Below are 25,766 nucleotides of genomic sequence, written 5' to 3'. Positions count from 1 at the left end.
TGGAGGTTTCAGGTTCTTAGTCTCAAGTCAGCTGTCTCTCCCTTTCTCTCCCTCTCTCTCTCTCTCCCTCTGTCTCTCTCTCTCTCTGTCACATACACACACACACACACACACACACACACACACACACACACACAAACACCCCTCTCCCTCTGTCTTACTCTCTCACTCTCTCTCTCTCATTTCCCCTTGTAGGTTGCGTGCAGGCAGATGAGTGCCACAGCTGTAACTGAGGCACAGAGCAATAAACAGAGTGGAGCCAATTTCTACGATGGCAAGAGGGGGCATCGGAGGTGACAACAACGACAAGGACTCAAGGACCGTCCTCCTGACAAGTTTTAGGTAAGACCATATTTATGCCCCGATTCTTGTATTTTTGCATCCTAGTGGCTGAGAGAGACGTGGAGCTAGAAAGCGAGTCTCGGGTAGGGAAACATTTGCGTGAGAGTATCATCTGCTGTCACTTGCCTGCAAACCTGTGTTCTCAGGGCTTTGTGTTACTAGAATCATCGGGGTGAGGTGTGAGCAGGGCTGGGCAGAAGGGTGAGTTGCTTTTTATGTCTGTCTGGTGACATTTATCATGCTGTTTAAATTCATATCTGGAAAAAATCCTGTTTGATGATAGTTAGCAGTGTTTTGTGCAACGTAGAGCATATGGCCATGTAGAATTCCAGTGATGCTCTTTCATTCTTAATTTCTAATTATTTTTACACTCAACTGTACTGAGGTCAGAGAGTTTTAAAAATTAATGAGATTCCCTGTGGAGTTCAAATAGTACTGCCTACGTGAGCTGCCACAAAAAAGATAAGATGTGCTTGGTGCATTTTTAACATAGATTTAACTGACTTACGTTGAACATACTCTATTTGAAATATCTGAATTGCACAATAGTTTATGGAAGCTTAAGTATTTGGGGATATTAATGTTTAAAAAATTTTTTTCATGTCCTGGAGAAATTTTTGTCAAAATTAGACTGTAAAAGATGAGTATTTTGTGTGGAGATACTGCAAAAACTTAATAGATATTATTATTATGGCAATGGAGAATACCTTTTACTTTCGAGGAAATGACAAATAATGAATGAGGCACATGCTAAGTAAATCTGCAAATTGCTTCATCTTAAGAAATATATCACAATTCAGGAGATATTTAAGGCAAAAAATTGCTAGCACGAACAAAGAAGCAAGTGTACACATAGATGAGAATTCTTTGTCACAAAAATGAATCCAGGGCATGGATTTAGGAGGTTAAGTGATTTCTACATTCTCCATGCCCCACAAAATGGGTGAGTCTAGGCATTTAAAAATGTACCAAAAACTTTCATTTCCCACAATTTAAAAACATTGTTTATGTTCCTGATACAACACATTGTTTAAAAGAGGGGAATTGAAAAGCAGTCTGAGTATACAGTAATCGGGGCTAAAGATGCTTTTTATCCCGAGTTCCCCATTTATAAGACCCATTCTGAGCTTCCTGTGATATATTGTTATGTAAATACTGTGCAGCCAGGGAAAGCAGTACTATGGAGATTCAATTTACTTTGAAAGTTGTTCATTATAGCAGGGATGAATGTTATTTATTTGATGTGATTCAAAGGCTGGAAATGACTTTTTCATTGTGGCGCCTTTTGTAATGGGTGCAGGGTGATCTAATCTTTTTAATTTTGGCTTTCACACCAGTGGAGATGAAAAGAGATCTGAACTCATTTATCGGTTGCTAGGTCCTTCTGGAGACCCAAGTCCTGTTCTTGGTTGCTATGGCCAGTCTGACCTCAATCTCTGTGGTTTTGGGGACTTAAGCAGTCTTTTTTTTTTTTTTTTTTTTTTTTTTTTGAGGAGCATGTACCTTGATTTATGTCCAAAATTGTGGCTCAACGTCTTTGTCTGCAAGTGATAAATGGTGCTGAACAATTCATCAGTCCTTACAAGTAAACACCGCTGCCCCGCTAAAAATATGTTTTGTTCTGAGTTAATGGTATGGAACGAGGCAGCCTCCACACACAGCTATCTTTTACTGCGGAGGGGCCTCAGAAACTCGGAGCAAAGTGGAGGAAATTGGCATTCATTTTCTTGTCCATTAGCATTTCATTTGTGATTCGGATGATGTGGCTTTAGGTGCATTGAGGATGAGAGGGTAAATCTTGCACTTCCTTACTTTCTCTTTAGTTGGGGCTGCGTCCGAAACAGGCTTTCTCCAAACGCCTGGGTTCTGCCGGGGCCCTAAGAACTCAGGAGTAATTTCTCCGATGGGGTCGGCCTCCTATTCGCAATTGCCAAGTGCTAGGGCGTAAACAGGCAGATGTGCCGCGGCTCTGTTGCCTTCAGTCTCATGCTGGTTCTTTGAGGCAAAGTTGTATCCAATACTGGTGACTCCCAGGGATGTTCTGCTTCTGTGCTACTTAGTGGTCCCTGGACGTCTTTGCATTCTAGAACCTTGTTAAAAGGAGCCATGGTGATTCAGACGCTGAGGAATATATAGCCGTTCTTAGCAGCTGAGCCCTCATACATTTCCCTGTTCCCTTAAAAACTGCTTAATTGATGCTGCAGGGAGCACACACTCTGCTTTATAAGATGGTGATGACAAAATAGGTATCAGGAAAGGCATTTATTGCTTATAAACGCCATCAGCCTTTTTCCAAGAGAGATTGCGGCTTTTGTAGTGTAGTTTTTTTTTCTTTTAATAGTAATATGCTAATGGTTTGTATTCTAAATCGGCCAGCACTGAGTATCTCCAGGAAAAATGCGTTCTCTAAGAAGTGGCATCCTCCTCGAACTGAAAGGTAAAATTGAACGTTTTTAAAAATACAATTTACAAGCCGTTTCATGTACTTCTCGCCAGTAGCATTAGAAAACTGCTTTCTAAATAAAATTTCAACTATTGTTTTGAACATAAAAGGTTTAAAGAAGAAACTATCTTAGGGAATTTTATTGCTAGCAATTTGCTAAAGATTGGCTAGCTTTTATTAACAAAATACAATTAGGTACTTTGTATGTTTACTTTCAGCCTTAAAAATCAGCAGAGTTTTACATTTTAGAGAAAATGATCATTTTGGGAGTGGATAAAAATGATCTTTATCTATCTTATGTAGATTTTGTTTCTAGAACTGGTAACAAAAACCAGGGTTAGGTGATGTGGATGGCCTCTTCCGTCTTGAAAATTCTTCAGAGTGCTAGTTTTCTGAAAAAAACACATAAGGATGCCTTTATTAGTATAATTGGGCTAATTCAACTAATGTTTAGCTCTTTAGTAGAACAGCAGTTAAAAGTTCTATACTCTGTTGTACAGGTAATATTTGTGGTGGAAGAAATCTCTGAAAAATTGATTTTTGAAGATTTTTTTAAAACTGCTACTTTAGTGCTTTATTAAGAGTGAGGTTTTGCAAAGCTCACTTGTGGCTTCTTGGGTTTCTTACTTAGGTCTTCTTGAAGGTAATACCTTATATGAGTGGTTAATTTCACAAGAAATATTTAATTCCAGGTATCTAAAGACAAATATTCCCCGGTATGTGGTATGTATCTATGTATGTATATGAACATATTTTAATATAAAATGTCTTATAAATTTCACATTGTGTTTTGCTTTGCTGTTATTTCAAAGGATTTAAGTGAATGTTAGATAGCACTCAATTTCCGGAAATGATTAAATTCAGTCTCTGAAGAATCTGGGGAAAAGGCCTGTAATGACATTTTGATGACTTTCATTTTAAGGTGTAATAGAAATTGAGTAAAATATTTTAATAGCTATTCTCTAATATCTCATTCCAAATACAATGTTTTTATTGCTCATTCTAGCTTACAATTTTCTGGTGATAATAATGTTGGCTGGTAATTGTTTATTACACAGAAATCATTTCATCCTTATGTAAAAGTATTTTAGAAAAGGCTTCATGAATTTATCTCAGCTGAAGCAATTGTATTGAACTGTTTAGATATAACAACGAGTATTTCCAGATTCCTCCTATTTTAATTTGATACTTCCTTATAAGACTTAGGTGTAAGTTAAAGGGAGGAACATTACATATGATAGTTTGTAGTTTGAAGAGGAAAAACAATGTCAGGAAAGGCTAACAAAACAGAAGGAATAAATACTATGGTACCACAAAATTGACTTTCCTTCCAGATATCATGTATTTTTTTTAATTTAAAAAAGGATTAGGAAATTAGAAATCTGTGTATAAATATACAGTTATTATATCTATCTTTATTGAATAGGTAAGTGTAGATAGGTAAACTTAATTTGACTGCAGCTAATGTTACCAGAAACATCCTGGCACTTCAATTCTTTCGGGACATGTAGACACAAATAAAGTTAATCACATAGCTTTTACAGAACCAGATCTTTGGGGAACTGGGGTTGTGACGTATTAGATCAATTTTTATGTAAGTCAAAATGAAAACCTTAAATCAGTTTTTCTATGTGTGTTACACAAAGCCATTAGCTTCCAAATTGCATTGTTCTCAATGCTAATTAGAAAAGTTGTTATACAATTTAACTTAATTGTAGTGAATATTTAAAGTCAGAATACAATATTATTGCTGAATTAACATGCAGTCAGTGCATTTTTTAATAAAAGTAAAATTAAGCACTAGTATCAGATTATTCTCTCCTAATGTGTTTACTGCATTTCCCTAAGTTTGCTTTCTTTCTGTAATTAATATTCCTTTCCACCTACCAGGGTTACAGAGTAATCAGTTACTCTTTTTGCCTCCTCTAATTGTGGTTTTGTGTTTCTGGTGTGCCATTATTCTTATCTGTCACCTAGAAAGTTATAGTGACTTTGGAGCTATTTGTCTGACCTTTTTGTCTGAGTTTGGGGGAAAAAAAAAAAAGCCCGAAACTTGTTTCATTAGAAATTGTGTATAAAGTGCTGAAAGATTTGAGTTGGCCTTGGGATGTTGTTCAAGGAGTTGATATTAAGATGTAGAATATTCCCAGTAGTGGCAAGCTACTGGAATAATTCACTAAAATCTTTCCTTTGCCTCAGTTAGCTTATTTTTCACAAAATAGTTTGTCAAGTGGCAAAACTCAGATTACAGTGAGCATTATCTAGAAAATTTATTATAGAGAAAGAACTGGCAGGGAAGGGGGCCTCTTACACAGCTAATGGAGTCGCCCCAAGTTACTATCCTAGCATGTTGGCAAAGACACATGGTAAAATTTTATCTACTGGTGTTTAGTGTTTAATTACCTCAGAGATCCAACAGCAGAGTTTAATTGGTATAGCCATCAGTCAGATATTTCTGTTTAAATGATACCAGAATGACTTAAGAAAATGAAAGTTTTGCCAAAAGCTGAATTATATACTCTAACAGTCACTAATAATTAACTGAAACATTTAACATTTATTCAGATTAAAATGTGAAACTTGTAATTTGCTGAATGGTGTTTATAATTTTTTTATCAAAAGATGGCCTATATAGACTTACAGTGACCCCAAGTCCTTCTAAAGGTACTAGGCTTTATGATCTTACACTATCTAGTAAACAAAACCTTTTCACATTCTTAATAATATTTCTAAGCGATAATTTATATTCTTGATTTTGCTTGGCATTATTTAAGCATGATGTACTTGTGATTCATAAATCCTTGAATTTCCTGTATTTTTCTGACAATTGAGTTCAAAGTCCGAAAGCAGAGACTAAAATATACCATAAGGCTAGGCGTGTCCTTAGAGAAAGAAAGACAAGGTAGCTTACCATGGCTGGGAACATATGGTGGATAGTTAATTATCATAATCTCAAGGGTTTTAACATAGTTTACTGCAGGCATCTTTGAAAGTGTTGGATTTTCAGGAAATATTTGAAGAAGAATTCAATTTGCTAGAAATTTGAACATGGACATCAAGTAAATTATAAAAGTGTCTTCCCATACGGATTTAGAAAATATTCGTTCATTCAGTCATTCGTTCTTTCATTCAACAAACACTTATTCAGGACCTAGCCTGTGCCAGACCCTACTCCTGTAGCTTTTAATTTAATATTCACCATTGATTCAATTTAATTATTTGCCTGGTTCTGCAGATTATAGAAGTCTCACCAGTTATTCATACATCATCAGTTAATTACAGCACAATCGATGTCATTTGGGAACTTGTATTTCTCTTGGCTATTCTTTAAATGACTTAAAATATATTCTGGACATATATGCCAATTTAGAAGAATATATTGGCAGAATAGTCCAAATGTGTTTTGAGCAGTTATCTTATTGATATGCAGGCCCACGAGATAGTAGATACAGTTGGTTTTATTGCTTTTATGCTTCCTTCCAATGCTTCTTATACTATTTTAAGAGACCTCTAATTCTAATTATAAATAGCTAACATTCATTTTCTATATGCTCGTCAAGGTGCTAAGCCTTTTAAATTTGTTTCCTCATTCAACCCCTTCAATTACGTTACGCCAAAGGTAGTATCACTGTCCCTGCTTGCAGATGAGGAAACTGAGGCTTTAAAAAGTTAAGGAACTCCCTGGAGGTCACAGTAGGCAGCTGAGATGACTTAAAACTCAAGTCTTTCAGGCTCCATTCATTCTTCTGGTCATTCAACAAATATTATTGAGCATTTACGATGTCCTCGGCCACTCAAGATGTTTAGAATAAAGCAGTGGATGTAACAGGCAGGTCTCTGCCCTTAGAACAGGTCCTCCCAAGCACCTTGATACTTTCATTACGTTATTTCCGTTTGCATCTATGGGTTCCCCAGAGCCAACAGGAGAACATTTTAAAATTTCAAAACTTCCTCAGACTTCTCACCCTTTGGCTTCAGTCTTTCTTTCCGATTGCATTATTGCCTATTTCTGAACAGGGCTTTTCTACACTGGAAAGCTGATCTGCTCATTGCCCCACAAAGATTGCCTTGCATTTTCTCTAATCATTCCTGCACCTGAAACACTTTTGCCACTGCTTTCTCAATGCCTCCCATCCTTCAGTGTCTGTGTCAAAGCTCATCTTAGAAATGAAATCCTAAAATTCCTTTATCTGAGTTGATCATTTGACATGTGACATTTGCAACAACTAGAATAACCTGTGGCTAGGTAACATTTCACTTATTTCCTGTGTCCTGGCTGCTTCAGTTTTGGTAGCTGTACCCAGCTGACATGCTGGCAACGAGTTCAGACAACCAGCAGTAAAATAAGTAAGACTCAGTAAAACTAGAAGTCTTGGAAGCAGGAGCCCCACTGCCTAGCACAGCACCTGCCATAGATCATACAGTTAACAGGCATTTGAGGCTGGGAAAGAGAGGACTGAAAGAGGGAGAGATGGACAACAGAAAGAAAGTTAGCAGGGAAAAAGAAAATAATATCCTTAAATTTATATCTGAGGGCCTTTAAAGATTTTTAAATATTTAATAAGGGTCAGGGATCCTATTAAGGAATATATACATACATACAATAATCTTTTTTTTTTTTTAGTGGAGTTACTGGGGATTGAACCTAGGACCCCGTGCATGCTAAGAATGTGCTCTACCACTGAACTATACCCTCACCTCTACACAATAATCTTGACTTTCAAATATGTTTTTGCTTCTTCTGAGAATAAATTGTCACTCATCAATATTAATAAATTAGATATATAATGAACTCTGTGGTGTTTCTGAAAGAAAGTGCAGTTGTGGTGTGTTTGTATTTGTTTTCCATCACTTTTCAGGCCCATGATGCAGCAGACTCTAAGTAGATTTTATTGTTTTATGCTGAATATGATTATTTTTATATCCTGGGAGCATTTTTCATAGAAATTGCTGACCCCCCCCCAAGAGCTATTCTCTTAACCATCATAAAGTTTCATTAGTTAATACTTCACGTTGCACTTTTTTTGATAAAATTCAAATTCAACACTCAAAATCCTAGTGCAAATCTCCTGTATCAACAAGCAGCTCTTGTGGTTAATTTTATTTATGTTTTCACTCAATTGTGTTAAAAAAAACGTAGCCTTGAAATCTCAAGAGAAATATATATGTCTATATGTTTATGGGTTCTCAAACTCAGTACTTAAGGTAGAAAGTTCACTTTGTAGGAAATTCCAGGTAGATATTTCTTAAAGCAACTGCTACATCTGACCACTGCTATGAAGCTGTTTTACTGACTCTAAGAGCCATGACTTGTCCTCATAGATACGAATATAGGGTTCACTTCAAAGAGGTATTACTAGTACATAATACATATGTAACGTATACTAGTTTTCCTGGGTGAGGCAAGCTAGAAAGTTTGCACCCTGAATCAGTGAACAGGATAGCCTATGCGTACCCTCTAATTTATATAGGGGTACTCTGCTAAAGCAGCCCCATTCTTTGGGCATCCCTACCTGCTAGTTGAGATAAGTGAGGCTAAAGCTTCAGCTATGAGGCTTTTGGCTATACCCTGCTTTTAGGAAACCAGGTATATTTCTGCAGACAGTATTGTAATAGTAGCAGCTGAAACAGTCAATGAGTATTCCAAAAATGAAACTGCTCCAAATGCTTATCTGCTTATCACACACTGTGTTGATGTTGGTAAAATGCAGAGGATGAGCTTGTCTCCTCTTTAACCCTGGATTTCTTTGGTCCTTTCATTTTGACACTAATTTCAGGCATGAACCTTGGCACTTAGCTACAGTGTGTAATTGTTGGTATCTCACTGCCACCTGAGTGCACAATGGAGAACAATATTTAGCCCCTGTGATTTGCCATAAGAACACACCACATGCAGTTGGAAAGGGAAATATTTAATCAGCCAGTTTTCTCATGCAGTCCCAATCAGTTGAGTCTTTTAAGATTTTATTTTCTCTAAGTTAACTGGTCGTTTTGTCACTGCGCAGATAAAGCCTTTGGATCCCACTCATGCTGTGTACATTTAGGGACATTGTCTATCAATTTAAATGTACAAACAAAAGGAAGATATTTTTAAAATATGCTAAGTTAAAACTCATTTTGATCAAAAGATTTTTTCTTAATGTTCCTTGAGTCCTCTGTTTAGTTGTTGGCTATGTACTTAATATGCAAAAGGCTCTAAGTGACGCACAAATAATACCATTCCATTTTTAGTCACGTTGTATGATGATGCTGTTGATCTTTAGAAGAAATTCCATTTGGTGACATTTACAAAAATAGTTTCATGTTACCAGCTTTTAATTTTAATTTTTAAAAAATATCGAGAATGATATAACTTGCAAGTAACAAGAAAATCACCTAGGAGATGTGTGTACTTATATAATTGGAAATGTGAAACACCTTGCCTCCCATCTGATATGCTTCTGTTCAGTCCAGGGAAACAGTTTTGACAAGTAGGAAAATGGTATAAGAGTAGAATTATTTGTGTAAAAATGCAGCATATCATCTTAAAGACTGAGTTCTATTTTTTAAGGCTGGTGCTTTCAAAGTGCTAGAAAGATTTGAATCTAGAGTTTAGTCTTCATTGTAACTTAGTCCTATTAATTCAATGCAATACAATGCAATCCATTTCACTTCAGGTCATTGAATTTCTAATATTTATGAACATTTTAACCTCTTCAAGTCAATTATCTCTTTAACTATTTTATTCTATTTTATTTTATTTTGTTGGGTAAATACGATAGGAAATGTCAGTACACATGGCAAAGGATTTCTGGTTCTTTTACCACAAAGCAAAATATTTTTAAAAGTTCAGAATTTCTTTGTGGTTTAGAGCATTTTATTTTTGCATTCCAAGTTGGTTAAAAGTTGGTACAGTACATGATCTAACTAAAACAGTTTCTCTTTTACTCAATAATCATAATTATTGTCATAAATTTGGGAAGAATTCAAGTCATTTATTTACTCAATTATTCAATTGGCTTTTTTCCCTTAATTATCTTGTCTGGCCAGTGTTGCTAAAGGCACTGTGGAGGATTTTATAAAAGGAGAAAATGTGATCTTTCCCTCATCAACTATAGTGTAATTGGAGAGAGAAAAAGAACTCTGAAGAACTAATTGGATAATATAATAAAATTACTCTTAGTAATCATGCTTCAGTACTGTGAAGGGAGAAGCTATTTTCTCACAGGTAGAAAACAGTATTAGCAATCAAATATAGCTTTTTGGCTCAGAATCTTGTTTCAGATTATTTGTTGTAAAAACAATAATAAGAGCATGTAGAATAAAGGCCAGTTCTTGAAAACAGATTTTACAACGATCAGTTGATTTCATCAGCAAATTTTTCATTTCACCAGGACTTAAAAAAAAATGAACTGTGTTGCCTGGTTAGTTGTTAATTCAACTGTCCAAAACTTAAAAATGCCTTAACAATTTATAATTAAATATGTGTGTAGGGGGGGTGAAGTTTACCGTTGCCTTAATTGTACTTCAAGATATTCTTCAAAATTTGAAGACAAACGTAAATTGAAATATTTTTAGAAATACTTCAACTTCCTAGCTATCTTGAGGAAACAGGCTAATACATTCTATGAGGTAGAAAACTTTTCAAAGCTGTCTTTAACAACATCTCTGTATGTATGAAGCCCTGTTCACAGCTTTGTTCTCTGGGAGAAATATTACACCAGTCACCCAAATAGATAAAAACATTATTCCAAATAAAACCTAACATTGAGCAAAGAGCTTTGGGATTGGCTCAAGTTTTATTTTCTATCTCAAATATAAAATTTTAAGTTTTTAAGGAAAAGCAACAACTTTGCCTGTAGATTATCATTTTCCAAAGCCAAAGATGAGTCAGCCAAAAAATTTCAAAACTTTATTTAATAAGCCTTGAAGTATTTCCTCTTAGTTACATTGACAACTGTGTTGAAAAGCCCAGTGATAACTTAAATAGTCTCTTCTTTCACCTTGAGTAGTTTATACTTTGTAGACATAGAGAGAAGAATCTTGACCACTTTTGTTTTGTCTGCTCAGGAAAGGAAAGAATCAGATAGAAAAATGCACACCACATTCCTGCTAGACCTTGCCTATGGACAGTGTATGGCATCCACTAAGCGAGGAAGACGGATGTTCACATTTTTAGGGGCCGAGGGGAGGGGACAGCAAAGAACTGATTCTCCTATGTATCCTAGCATGTGAATGAATTGATACTAGACATATCACAGGGAGAATCAGACAGAAGGATACTTAATGAGATCCACTCAAAGACCAGCATCCTCTCTAGAACACAGCAGTTCTCGATTCTCAGTGGCTTTGGGAAGCAGGGTTCACCATCTACCTGTTTAAACAGGTAATGAGAGCAAAGGCATGACACACATCCCTGTGATTTTTGAATGTCTTCACTGCCCCCAAATAAGGAACTCCTCCCACTGCTGTCTGCTCTAAGCTGCATTTCATTTTGATAGCCATTTGCCGTAGGCACTTTGGAACTCCATGCAATGCAAGAGGTACGGTTGAGAAATTCTTCAATGGGATTTCTCCCTACTCCCCAGTAGGGGATTCAGAACATGATTAGAGACTTTGAGACATTCTATCTAGCCTACTTCTAAAACTACACATTTAGGCTCACACCATTAGAAGAAAAATGAAACAAATTAGAAAAAGAAAAAAAAAAAGAAAAAAACTCGAGGACAAAGTATTCTACATCAGGGAATATGGAAAATGGTTAAATTTGTGAATCAGAAGAGATAAAAGAAAATATTTTGAAAAAAAGAGATCAAGTTTCTCTTGAATTACAGATTCGTTGAGTCTCAGTTTTACTTTCACTTGCTAAATCATGACATCCACTGTCGTCTTCAAATTTAATATTAGTGTCATGCCTCTAAAAGTAAATATGTTTTAGCATCGACATCCTCACCTTGCTTTTTCTTTCTAGGGGACGACACACATCTTTGGCCCATCTTTGTCGTGCTCACTTGTAACAATTTAACTTTAGCATCATTTACTCATTGTCATACAGTTCTTTCTCCCAATAAAGTAGCCACAGTGTTTTGATTAATGGTGCTTCTAATGGCAAATACAACTTTTTGTGCTTCATCTTGAAATATTTAAATGCAAAATCGAAATTAGAGTGCTATATTAAATGTCTAAGAGCACAGAGCCTTTTTCTTGCACCTTTGGTGAATCCACATCTCATCAGTAATCAGTGTCAGATTTTCAGGTTCATGCTCATTTTTAACGCTATACTGACTGGCCATGGTTTTAGTCATTTTTTACTTTTGAGTTTAGCGCTCTGTGATTAGAGCACCCTGAATGTTTTTTGAAAACCTAATAGTCTAATATTTGAATACACACTTTGGAAGAAAGGATTATTAAAACGCAGACATCCTTCAGTGTTCACCAAGATGGTCTTTGGAGAATCTTCTCAGCTGACATATTTTCTTGTTCACTTTGGGGCTCTAAGTTAAGCAGCAGCCTTTGAGATAGGAAAGGTTTATTCTTTGGAATCAAACCAAATTGTTTTCAAATCCCACACCTACCGTTACCTTGGACCAATTGTTTAGCATCATTGAAACACAGTTTTTTCCTCTGCAAAATAAGGATTATAACACTCACCTTACTAACATTCCTTGGCCATTTCCCACATGCCAGACACCATACTCACACGGCTATATACTGTCATTATCCACAGTTTACAAATTACCACATTGAGGCTTGGAGAGGTAAAGAAAACCCACTTAGGCATAAGTAATTGTTAAGTGGTAGGGCCTCTTGTTGGTTCTTTTATTTCTGTAGAATTTGTTTTTTAGGAAAGGACTTGCAGGGTCAAAAGGTAGGTACAAAATAAATTTTTGTAACGTCATTTAGTTTCAGGCACTTGACTATGAGATGCAGTACTGAAGCTGTAATTTATATTTCACCATGTTGCTGCATTAGGGACTGATGCCATTTGAGAGTGTGCTTTGTAAGTGGCCATGGAGAGCTATATACTACGAGAGCCGCTTTATGCTTTTCTTCTTGAAGATGGTGATGGTGCTCTCATCTTGATGAGCACAACTCATTTTCAGTAAAGATTCTGGATAAAGGACTGTTGCATGGAATTGAATGCTAGTCTACAAGGCAATTGTTCTGCCTTCGATGAAGAGTGGATACCATTTCCAGAAGAGCTTGACATTCTCAGGGAAGAGTTTTACAGCCTTGAAGAATATGTGTGATTTGTATGATTCTTGATAAAGAAAAAGAAAAACCGAGAGTTATATACTAGAAATTTAAAACTTTCATTCTGTTGTGGCTTCATCTGCTGCCCGTTCCCTACTCGCAAGACACTACTAACTTCAGCGTCTTCTCCTACTTCACCTGCAGGCTCTTGAAGTCTGTGGGATGCCCAAGTGTGTATAGAAACACAGAAATAGCACAGTCCCTTTTGTTAAGAATAACACGCCAGTTTTCTTTCCTTGCTTTTGTGTGCTCTCTGGTGCTCACCCATGCATGATGTTCCAGTTGACTTCAAAGACAAGTCTGTGGTTGGATTAGCTCCACAGGACAGGGAGCAAGGTAAGAAACAGGCTTAGTGCTTTCATAGCCCACTGGGGAACTGATAGAGCCAAGCTGTGTGGTTACCAAGATAGCTTATTCATTATGTCCTCCCAGAAGAACAGGTAAATTTGCATAATACTTTCTATTTTGTCACTACTAAAATTATTTTTTAAATGATGACTGGTCAGTACCCAAAAAGGTTGACTTATAGCTATATAATTCCTGCACTTGGGGAGTTTAGTGTCTAATAAAGGAGACACAGATATAATAAATTTGGAGTGAGAAAATGCCACTAAAGTCATGAAGGTAGAAAACATGCAAATCATAGGGTAAATTTAGGTATTAAAAAAAGGGATGACTTAGTGCTTGAGAAATTGCAACTAAGGTACGTTTGCTTTCCAGACATCGCCAGCAAAGGTAGGCTTATTACAGAACGCTAGAGCTAGGCATTGCATCACAAACTTAGGTCACACTTTGGGAGATGGCTTAGTAATGAGAGAGGCATGGTTGGATGATGTGGGCAGTGAGATGATTTTCCAAAGAAGAATACAGCAGACTGGAGAGGGTAAAGATACAGAGCAGATAGGGAAGTGTGAAGTGCCCCATGACCTGTGAAGCTGGGAGAGTCTACAAAATAAAATGGAACTGCCTTTGATGAGGTCCCTGGAAAATAGGGAAGCAACCCTAGCAGTTCTGCTGAGTGTTGACCATAGCCTTATTCTTCAAGTTTGAAAGCCACGTAAAGGCAGATGAAAAGTCTTAATTTTCAGAAATCAGAGGACCAGATAAAACAGGCCACAATAATTCAGGAGAGCCACTGCCAGGTCCTGGACTGAGATTGTAGACGTGATGTTTTAAAAAAAAAAAACGGCTGTAAATTTAATAGACACGAAGGAAATAATCATACAAAATAACAACACTGACAAAACCCAACACCATGGAAGGAGGACCGAGAAACAGTAAAGGATAGAATTAAAAATTGCCTGAAGGAGGAATTACAGGTAGAGCAAGAATGAGTGAAGGTATCCAGCAAGTTCTCGAAAGAGGACCAAACGTACTTGTTGCATATTTTTATTTCTGTCTCGGAATGGAGAAGAAAGAGAATACAGCTATTTCTTTGCACTTTGATTTATTCCATTTCAAATCCAGGATCACAGAGAATTACCATATACTAACATTTTGAAGTTATGTAGGGCTAAAAGTACTTTTTAATTTTGCGGCTCCCACACACGAGTGCTTTGTGGTCATTTTATTTGGCGTTGTATAGGGAAACACTACAAAGAGAAACTGCTGTCTGTGTGGTACCCAAAGGCCTAGACTTTGTATTACTGAACCTCAGATTGAATCTCGACTGTGGTTATGTTCTAGTGAATAGAGCAGAAACAGAAATGAATCATTTGTCTCCAGAAATTGTCATTCTGACTTTGCTTTTGAAAACACTGGCATGTGTACTGTGGCTGGAACAATCCTGCTTTGGTTTGTCATCAAACACTTCATATTGGACTTTGAAAGGGAAGAAAAATATTGTGTGATTCAAATGAGCTCTTCATTTGAAAAAAGAAAAACGTATGTGTGCTCTCATCCACTGATTTTACAGTTACTTACAAATTTTAAGTGTAGTTCAGATCTCCTTCCTGAGTTTAGGCTCAATATTCAACTGCCTGCACTGTCCATCGGGCACCCTCCAACAGAACATATGTACACTGACCCTCTCGTTGTTCTGAAACCTGCTCTCCATAGTGTTCTGTGGGGCTGCTAAACTACAAACCCGGGGGACATTTTTGGCTTCTCATTTCCCACTTCTGTTCTTTTCCCACCTCAAACCCATTACCAGGACCTGCTAATCTTCCATCTTAAATACTTCTTGAATCCGACTGTCCTGCCCATTGTCACCACCACTGCTACAGTTCAGACCTGCTGCCACTTGCTGTGGTTTATCTCTTGCCTGGCCATCTGCACCATTTGAATGGGCTTTCTTTCCCCAGTTTTGTCACCATCAAATCCATCGTACGTACAACTATTTTAAAGCTTGATTTATCCACATTTCAGAGATACTATTTTTCATACCAAGAAGTAGCACACTGAGCTTTGCTGTCCCCCAAAATATGACAAATGCTATTTTCTCAGGCAAAAGGGTGAGGTTTATTTTTTGTTAATGAAATGCCAGACAAGCCCAGCCAACTTGCCAGGCATAATTAAATTGGAGCCTCTTTGGCAGTTAACTCCATCCATGCAAATGTTTTGCAAAAATTCATTTTAAACGATTTTTTTTTTGCCAGATTTTTTTCGGGATAACGTTGGGATATTCAGGAATCGGGGCATTCTCACAACATTATAAACATTTCTAAAGGCTGGTTAAATAAGCTCCATTATTATCCAAATCATTCAAATCCAGCCTTTCTTTCTACCCCTACCACAGGCACCAAAACTTCAGCACTGGGCCCATGTGGGTGTGAATGAAGTGGCAAAGTTCAGATTTTAAAACATTGCTTGAAAGTCATTTCATTTCTAATTTATATTTCCTCTGTGTTTTACAATACTATTTATCCACGATCTCTTTTTCTTCTTCCTAGTATCAGAGAGGGAACAAACACATTCCTTAAGAACTCTGTAGAATATCCTATAGAAGTAGATCCCCAAAAAGAACACACCAAAATGGAAAACAGACAAATATGTACATCCTATTTTTCAAGCATACCATCCAATTTTAATTAATATAATCTCCATTGTGTCTTACCTCTTCTGTTGTAACTCAAAACTAGCCATAGATAATATATAAACAGATGAGTGTGACTGTGTTCCAGGGAAGCTTTATTTATACAAACAGGTGGCAGACTGGATTCGGCCCACTAATCAGAGTTTGCCAAGTCCTCATTAACTCATTACTTCTGTTAGTAACTCTTCTATTTTGATTTTTAAAGTTGTGGACCTAAAGATGAATGCTTACTTCTATAATGAATAAAATTTTAGGTTATATCAAAGACAAACACTTGAATTCTTTGATGGTTAGAAAAGATTAATTTTTAAGACCTTTCTGTATTTGAAGTTACGGCTTACGCAATTGTGTGAATAGATGATAATTCATCTCCTGCTCTCACCATGACCAAAGTGCCTGGTTTGTGGTAGAGGCATAGTTTTGAACAAATAAATGGTTAGAGCCAACCCGTAAGTCAAGTTGATTATATTGTAGACAAAATATCAGATCCAAGTTTTAAGACTCTCAGTTCTTCATGTTCTGTTACTTCAAATGATCCCAGATTAGCTGCACTGATGTGGGATAAAGAAGGCTGCCCCCAGCGGTGGAAGCAGCACATGTTTCCCCCTGCATGTGTGCTCAGAAGCTGGTGCGGATTGTCCAGGGAAATCCTGTGTGGATAGGTTGAGAATGAGTAGGGTATGGTTTTTTCTCTAGACCCATTACAAACAAGAAGGAAACCCTTTTAGCTGTGAACGTGGGCTGACAAACATGATGAATTTACTAGTCTTTTGACTCCTTAGATTTGAGGTCACGGTGGGCGCAATGTCCTCAGTGAGGCTTTGAAAGTACTTGTGACTGGTAAACGACCAGATGCCAGAAAAAAAGGTGCTCTTTACAGCAATTAAAATATCTATTCTACAGAACTCTGTGACCACCATAGATAGTAGTAGGCTTGATTACAAAAGACTGGTAGTGTATATATTAATACCATTCCATGCTAACTGGTGTAAATCTCCCTCATTCTGTTTGTAAAAGCACTGCCCATTGTAAAACCACGTTATTCAAATTTGAGGAATTCTCCCCTCCCCACCATAAACACTGTGCTCTTCTGATAGCAGTATTCCAAAGATGCTGTGTTAATGAATGAGGGAGATGAAAACAGTCCTTCCCATGTTGGGGAAATGAACATCTATGTTTATTAATCTAGTTTTACTTTTTATTGGTTCACGGTTGATTGTTGATAGCCTTGTGGAGTTTTACAACACTCTGCCAAATGTGTCCTTGGTTCTTCCTGTGGCATATTTTTGTGTAACTGTGTGCATTTATAATTATACAGCTATAAGGGCCCCTGCTTGCATACACACACACATGCACATATGCAGATTTATTAATTTCAAGGAGATCATTCAGATGGCCAGGCTCAGAGTAGAGGTCATTATGACATGCATCTGCCTTTTGTGCCAATGACATCCTGGCAGATACAGCGTGCAGGTGTTAAGCCTGAGAATACCCTACCATTCTACAGTAATTGCTACGTGTGTTTAGCCATATTAACAGAGTGTGTTTAACCTTCTACAGAAGAAACCTTTATACCTTACTATTCAGAGACAGCTATTTTTAAAATTTCCAAACTCACTTGCAGCTCTGTCCTCTGCAAGATCTTCCTATCTATTCCAGCCATATCAAACTATGCCAAAAACAGAAGAAAACAAGAAGAGACTGTATATGTCATTCATGTTGGCTGAGAGATAAGCTGAGAAAGCAAGAATTGGATGATGAAGGAATAAATGTACCATCGCCGGAGAAAGAACTCTTCTCTTTCAAGCCATATGTAACTTATCCATTGTAAACTGAGGAAGACTATTAATAGTAATCACTATAATAACTTACCTTACATTTGTCTATGCCAGTAACTTACAAAGCCTTCCTCAAATTTGAATTCACTTCCTCTTTTTTGACAGTCCCATCAATTAGTCAGGCTAGAGCTTAATATTTCTTCCCTATTTCCCACCTCTGCCGTTACTTCCTGCTGTTCTTTCCAAAGCTGGTGTGCCAAATGTGAGAAACAGAGCTCCTGCCTCAGACACCACCCAGAGGTTGCTATGTTTGGGCAACATGCTTGCTGATGTGTTAGAATGTGAAAATTTCTGCTGTGGTTAACATCCCCTTGAGAGAATACAAATCACTTAAAAGCTCAGGGCAGATAACTTAGAATTACCGAGGCGATGCTACTTTTTTGAAATAGAGACATGTGACAGTATTAAAAATGGATAGTATGGATTAATTCCTAAAATTTATTCTCAATTATATCATACAGTCATTTCAATTCCCTTCATTTCTCTAGTAAATTAGCCACTGATAATCATAATTATGACACTTAGGTACAGTAAGACAATGAAATGCCTCCTGAGTTATTAAGAAGTGTTAATTTATGTCTACCCTGCTATGTCGTTTCGAGTATTCTACTGCATTATCATTTCTTGAAAATTGGTCACCTGTATGTATGATACATACGTAAGATTAAATTTTAGTAATGGTAATTTTTTTTAGAAGAAAGCCTTACTCCTAGTGTTGAAGAAACATGTTTTATATGGATATTTCCCCTAGATTTCTGTTTAGTGTCCATGACTTACTTGCTCATTAGGCACAGGTTGTTATCTGGGAAAAATAATGCCGAGCATTTGTATGATGCTTTATTACAAACCAGTGCTTTCATTGTCGTATACACTGTCCAATTTATTATATAAACTTCAAAAGGTATTATTACCAACATTTTATAAAGTAAGCCTCAGGGAGCGTAAGTGGTTTGCTCAAAGCCACATGGCTAACGAGTCGTAGCGGAGAAACCCAATCCATCTATCCGAGTCAAGAATGTTTTCCATCAGCCGCAGCCATCTCAGAAACCCGTCTCCCAGAATTTGTTGGGAGGCTTCAGCCTGCATGGGCCTCTCTACTTGTGAACCCACCTGGCAGAGTTTTTTTCTAGAGCTTGTCAGACGAGCTGTTACCAACCAACAAATCTGAGATTCAGAAAATGTGCTGTAATCCCCATTATCAGTGAAAAGGGCTAATGTCTCCAATATTAGATTGCATTCCATCCACCTGGGGAGGTGCATAGAATGCATCATTCTGCAGAGGGATGACTTTATTTATCCAACAATACAACCAAAGACTGTGCTAAAGCAGGACCCTTTGTCATAGCTTTTTACCATATATGACGATAGTAAGCTTTGAAAGGAACTATAGCTGTGGGCATTCTCCATTTACCTTGGATACAAAACAGATTTTCTGCCTTAAATGAAAAGAACAGGCAGTGCCCATTCTAAGGAGAGAGTGTGAAATAAGAGAGAGCTCAGAACGCAAGGTTTTATCATCACCTCCTAGTTTTATTTTTTCCATTCTAATCAGAAACCTGCTTTGAAACAAGCTGCCCTGATATTAATAAGTGATACAGAAAAGTCACTGCCTTGAACATGCTGGTATGAAAAGTGGCATGAGAAGATGAGGGACACCTCAGATTAAGAAGTGCCTTCGCCTTTAATAATTATTTAGAAGGAACAAACAGTGCCTGGGAGGCAGGGCTGGATTCAGAGAAATAGACATCTGAAACATTAGGACAGACTGCTGCTTTTTCTTGAGATACAGCTGATGCTGAATGCACATTTCCAACTGGAATAAAGCTGGTAACAAAGTCTTCCTACACTCATCCAGTCTGGAATAATAAGGAGAAATGTCTCTTGAATTTATTAAGCCACTTCTAATTATTTCTGACATGTCAAACATACTGGGGATAGAGAGAAGAGAAGAAGATTGGGGGGAAACTTTTTTTAAGGTGATGTGAGTCTCCAAAGAATTGAACAATTGGCCCCAGAAATCATCATTTTTGTGAGTATGACACTGCCGCTTAATAAACCAACAGGAAATATTGAAAGGAATTCTGTCCACATTCTAGAACTAGTGTAATTTCCAACAATGCAGTGTAATGGCAAGATCAAGTGTGATGTCATGCTGTACAACGTCTAATTCTGTGAAATTAGAAAACTTGAGAAGGAAAGGGAAGGAGAAATATGTCAGGGTGGAATGGAGGGAAGGGTATAGGAAGCCTGAGGTTCCAGTTCTGTCTCATCTGACCTTACTGATATGCAAATTATTCCACTGAGTCAAAGTAGCAGAGGTGAAACAATCAAGGTTTCCGAGGAAAAGAATTTCCAGCTTCACCACAGAAAACGGCAAGTTTTGCATTGGAAACGTCTGAGAGAGCATCTGAAGTGTTGCCTCATTAAAATTTATGATAAGAATTAATTCACATTCATTTCGCTAAGAACCAAATCCCCTGGGTAGAATCTGTGTGGGGGATCATAAAAAAGGATGATGAGAAGTGACAGCAGGTCTGCGGAGTGGTCAGCGAGGAGCACTCGGCCGAGCTCATCTTCCTCTTTCCCTTTTATTCAACTTCCCATTTGGTGTTTGGAGATGATTTGGTGTTGGAGAATCAGTGTCATTGGTTGGCATTTGTGTATGATATGAAAGAAGTAGGATCCTTTTAAGTGTGTATTTAAATGGCTTTAAATGAGACCCAAATATGTGGCAGTCAGAATACTGCTGCAAGGAAATGAGAATTTCATTTGTTAAAGAGAATTTTGTGCCTGGCCCTGTGCTCCGTTGCCTTAATGGTGCTCTCAGAGAGAAAGCCTGAGCGTGGGATACCTCCTGCACCGAGTTGCTGAAACTGTCCATTTCCTTTGCTCCAGATGTACGATCTCAAGTGAGAAACCAGATTGTGCTGTTCAGCTCCTCGTTGCCCCTCTTCTCCACATCCTCTTGGTTGCAAAATGCCGAGCCCAGCATCTCCTCTTCATGCCTCTGTCGTCTGTGTAGATAATTCCCAGCTGAGGATGCTGACATCTCTTGCTAGGAGAAGTCATTTGTTTCCTGGTCTCTCCATTTTCCTTCAAATAATTCCATTGCTATCAGGAAATTTATTTCTTCTCTGACACTTTAGCCACCTTTTTATACCTCCATAAGTTCTAATCCTGGAATTGCCCCTCACTCAATGATACTTAAGGCTGATGACTATTTCTGGGACACACCATCCTTACCTAGAGAACTGTAGGCTGATTATTGCTAAAATCTTATATCAGAATGAAGGTCTGCTGGTCTGCGTATTTATAAGCCTCTGCCTTCTGAAGGTTGATAGTGGTGAGCTTTTCCAGGTGGAGATGTGGGATTAAAATTGAGACCTTGTGTTTCTGTCTCACCATTGCTTTTTCTGTCTGCTCTCTTTATACCAGACGCAGCTACTCACTGACCCCTTCTTTAAAATTTTAATTCTTGACTAAGGTGCTACTTTATACATCAATACTTTCTTCCCCTCAGGATTGCCAAAGAATATCCCAAGTCTGAGGCACTGAGAAATGAGGCAAATGTTCCCCTCCTCACTGCCAGCCCCTTGGGGACCCGCAAGTGGTTCCCAAGTCCCATGGCGCCTGGACCACAAAAAAGTAATTCTGTGCATCCTGGGAATATCCAAGTGAAAGTGTGAGGTTTACCTAGAATGGCTTCTACGTGGCTCTCCTGCAGGGCCTCAGGGCTCCTTGCTCTCTCGCTAGTGACCGTGTCCATTTTAGAAGTGACAGGAAAAAAGGTTTCAATCTGTTCCTTTTCCGTTGTATAACACTTACTGAAGCACTTGGTGCTAGTGGGCATTCGGCAAGTCATCTTCTTCTAGTACTTATATTACCCTCTCTTTGCGATGGAAATTTCTATTTCAGGTTCCTAAGCAGCCATTTCTAAGTCTCTCGTGTGGGACTTGAACTTAAGCTTTTAGACTGTAGAGAAAGGAAGGGAGCAAAGAAAGAAAAGACAAGCTGGATGTGTGGGCGGTTTTACTGCTGCTGAGTTGCACAGTTGTTACAATTGCATCTCTGCTGTCCAGGTCAATTTCTCTTCAGTGGCTCTGGATTATAATATAAAAAACAAACAAGTAAGACATCCTTTTATGTTACTTAAAACCTAACTATGTAGAAAAATCTACTTCTGGATCTTGGGGTAAGTGTCTGATAACACTGTAAGCTCTGATGCTTTTCTGTGATATCCTGTAATGTGCCTGTGCTCTCACCTAATCGAGGGGAATGAAATTATTTGTGGAGCTATGTCACAGTGAATTTTTAAGCCAGACTGTCCCTCAGCTGAAAGAATTTCCTGTGATCATAACTGGTTTTCCTAAAATCTGTATTAATGCTTTTACACTGCATTGTAAATGATAAAATCTTGAGTCTAGTTTATACAAACCAGAGGTGATAATATAGCAATAGTGCGTGTTAACTGAGTGCTTACTACATGCCATGCCCTAAGTTAAGCATTTTAGGCACTAGTTTATTTAATCCTCACAACCCTAAGTGGTAGTACCGTCTTTATTCCCATTTTATAGATTAGGAAATTAAGTCATAGAGAGATAAATAACCTGTCACATTTGCAAAAGGTAGTGTCAGGATTTGACCTCAGGTGGCTCAACTCCATTAGTCTGCTCCACTCAGAGGCTCTGTTTAATCATTGGTATTCTTGCAGTTCCTTTCTGATTTGGTGTTTTGCACATTCAGTGAGCATCCTCCAGAATCGAAATTTTAAAGGAGTAAATAGTTTCCCGAAGTGATGATCAGTGAGAATCAGTTTTGCTTCTGAGTGCATCAAACTTACTCTTTTTTTTAAAATATATTTTTACTGCAGTACAATCAGTTTACAGTGTTGTGTCAGTTTCTGGTGTACAGCACAATACCTCACTCACATAGGAACTTACTCCGAAAGAAGGAGATGCTGGTTCGCTGTAGAAGAAAAGACCTGAGAAAGAAGTAGGTAAATGAGCCTCAGGCCCCAAACAGCTCAGAGAGTAAAGCTTTCAGGCATATTATTTCTACTCGTGTAGGAAAGAAAGAGCCAATGTAAATAATTCACTTTTTGATATAAATCTCTATCCATCATGACACTGGTTTGGTGGCCGGGCTAGGAGAAGAGAAGCAATGTCGAAGGACTCTGGAGCCAGACTGCCTAGATCCAAATCCTAGCTCTGCCGCTTCCTGACTGTGTGATCCAGGGCGGGTTTCTTGTTGCCTCTGTGACTCTGTTTCCTTGTCTGTGAAAAACAGATAATAGCACCTACTTTACAGAGTTGTCATGGGGATTAAATGAGTGCATTTTATATATAGAGCATTTAGAGCAAGCATTTAGAATAGTGCCTGGCACATAGTAAGTACCATAAGGGTGTTTGCTATATCACCATCATCATCACCACCACCACCATCATCGTTACCAGGTGCTCAAACATGGTGTGGCAAATATATCAACAGTGGTCTTATATTTAGACATTCTTAGGGCTTTCATGTAGAAATGGAAGATACTAGATTCGATTTCTATTAGACTTTGCTATATAAAATAATTCTTAGATCACCTAGGTTTATTTCTGTTTTAGAATTTGAGTGGTAATTTATAAGTTAACCAGCAGACGTGCTGCTAGCATTCTAAATCAAATGATTGTTAAACAGAAACAGAGAGACTAACCCCTATCTTAAAAAATCTGAAGATGGGAGTAGCAAAAAATAGGAGATAATCCTACTTCCATTAGGGAAACTTGGGTTTGGAGTTTATAGCATAAAAATAGCTAATTTATTTTGGGGTAATATCGGCAGAGGTAAACTAAGGCTCATAGAGCACAGTTCTGATAGATTCCCACAGACTTAAATGTTCATTCCTGCTTTCTTCAAAGAGTTGGAATAGATGCTCTCTGATCCCCTTGAGGGCATCTCACCTCCGCAGGGGTGAGAGAGGCTTTATGCCTTTAAGGCAACTTGGTTCAACTCTGCCTGCTTACTGATGGGGGAGTCCTGGCAAAACTCCAGCTGTGATTAGTGTTGTATCTCTTATTTCACAGGGTGGAGTGTGTTTGTGTGGATGGAGGGGGAAGCCTATAATCTCATAGCTGTTAGAAGAGCGTTTCTACTAAACCTCTTTTTATTCTAAAAATTGATGAAAAGATCTCAATGTTCAAGATGATTTGAGGACATTCTACTGTCCCCAGAATAGATTTAGTTACGGTTGTTATTTACTCTTGATGGTGCAAGTTGGAAGAGTGTAAATATTTCCTCCAAAATATCCATTACTATTTTGACCTATTTTTTTTTTTTGGTGAGATCAAAACCATCTTTTTAATTATTTGAACTCTGAAGATTGTTTCCCATAAATATAAAGATCAGAGCTATAAGCTTAGCCTAGACCAGTTAAGAAATACTGCATTTTAAAATCATAACATCATTGTCTTGTTTAGGAAGAATATGACTTAGGTTAAACTGAACATTGACTTATAAACTATTTCAATTGCTCATATTCATTGCTGCCTTGTGAAGTATAAGCATTCTTATTTTTCTATAGGTTCTTTGAATTACGTCCTAAATGACTAGGATGTAAATAAATGAGAACAACAGTCACACCATGCTTTTTGTCATTTTCATCAAATGCTTAGTGATCTCATTGCACTTGTGGAATTTAGTGAAGAAGCTCCACCCCGACATCCATGGGTCAGCTATGTGGACTCTAGCTGCCAAAGGCGCTTATCCTTCTGAACAGAGCGCTTTGCTCAGCCAGTGTAGACATGGCCTGATAAACAATGGAACTTCTCCCTTGAGAACTGGAGTTTGGATTGATCTAATTCTGTAACTCAAAAATGTGCACAGGTTTGATGAGCGGTTAAAATGCCTGCGTTTTAGTAAAACAGGAGCTTAAATTGACAGTAATGTGAAGAATAGCATAATTTATAATGAACTTGAAAGGCAGTAGCACTCACTGTTGCGCAAGCTAATCAAGGGACTATCACATCAAAGTTTGAACGTGAGCTTAAATATCTGTGGCAGGGAGGTTGTTCTTGCCGGTTTACATCTGTCAGGTCTTAACACTGAACCTGTCAGAGTGCAACACGGCCATGTCACTTTTAACCAAGATGTCACATGTCATAGATATTGTGGGAAACAACCTGCTTTGTGTTTCCTTCTCTAGGATTTTACAAGGAAAAGCAGATGTAAAAGGAATTTCTTTAACACTGCATTTTTATTTTGCAGATTCTCAGACTGATGGAGTGAGTGACGGAGTAGGTTGCCAACTGTAGTTGCTCCACTCAGCACAGAATGGCTGCGGGGAATATATTCAGACATTCCCAGAGAAGTCTGCCCAGGGTGAAACAAATACCTTTGAGGTTTAAATCAGGTGTGTGAAGAATGTGGGAAACATGACTTCTTAGGTTTTTGTTTTTGTTTTTGTATTTATGTTTCCCAAGGAAAGTGGTAGCTCTGGCCTCTTCTCCCAATTCTTTTAGCGCTATAAAACTGGCAGCCCAGAGTTTAACCTGCCCTCTCTCCCAGGATTTGATATATTCTACTCCACTGCCTCAAAGGGTCTTCTATTTTATCAAAGCTTTTGATTTTAAAGGCATAATTGTGATTTTTCATATTCAAAAAGGGTTTTGATTTTGGAGCTATTTTAAAATTGGGCATTGAAGTTTGATACACTTTACCATTTGTCTATTTTCTTAGAAAAATAAATGCTATTTATAATAAATTAATTAACGTGAGATACCTAAGAAAATTACATTCAAACCATCTTTTAAGATACTTGTTCATGTTATCTGTAAGAGGTTGTTCAGAGGCTCAGAAAAATCAAGCGAAGGTAACTGTTTTTAGAAAATGTAAA

General features: G+C 37.7%; 1 long non-coding RNA gene across 7 annotated transcripts in view; it reads left to right on the top strand.

Annotated features, from left to right (window-relative positions):
* The first annotated feature begins 301 nt into the window (after positions 1-301).
* Positions 302-25,766, top strand: part of LOC107034552 (uncharacterized) — a 91,110-nt gene continuing 65,645 nt past the window's right edge. For 6 of the 7 annotated variants that reach the window (XR_012078495.1, XR_012078498.1, XR_012078496.1 and 3 more), the window contains exons 1-2: positions 302-342; positions 25,139-25,283. This is a non-coding gene — a long non-coding RNA (uncharacterized lncRNA). Of the gene's footprint in view, positions 343-2,731; positions 2,780-25,138; positions 25,284-25,766 lie in introns of those variants that run through there. The other variant, XR_012078494.1, reaches the window with a different exon arrangement.

This window comes from Vicugna pacos, chromosome 12 (genome assembly GCF_048564905.1).
Source record: "Vicugna pacos chromosome 12, VicPac4, whole genome shotgun sequence".
NCBI classification, from domain to species: domain Eukaryota; kingdom Metazoa; phylum Chordata; class Mammalia; order Artiodactyla; family Camelidae; genus Vicugna; species Vicugna pacos.
The sequence above is the reverse complement of the archived record's forward strand: the minus strand, read 5'-3'. Positions and strand labels throughout refer to the sequence as shown.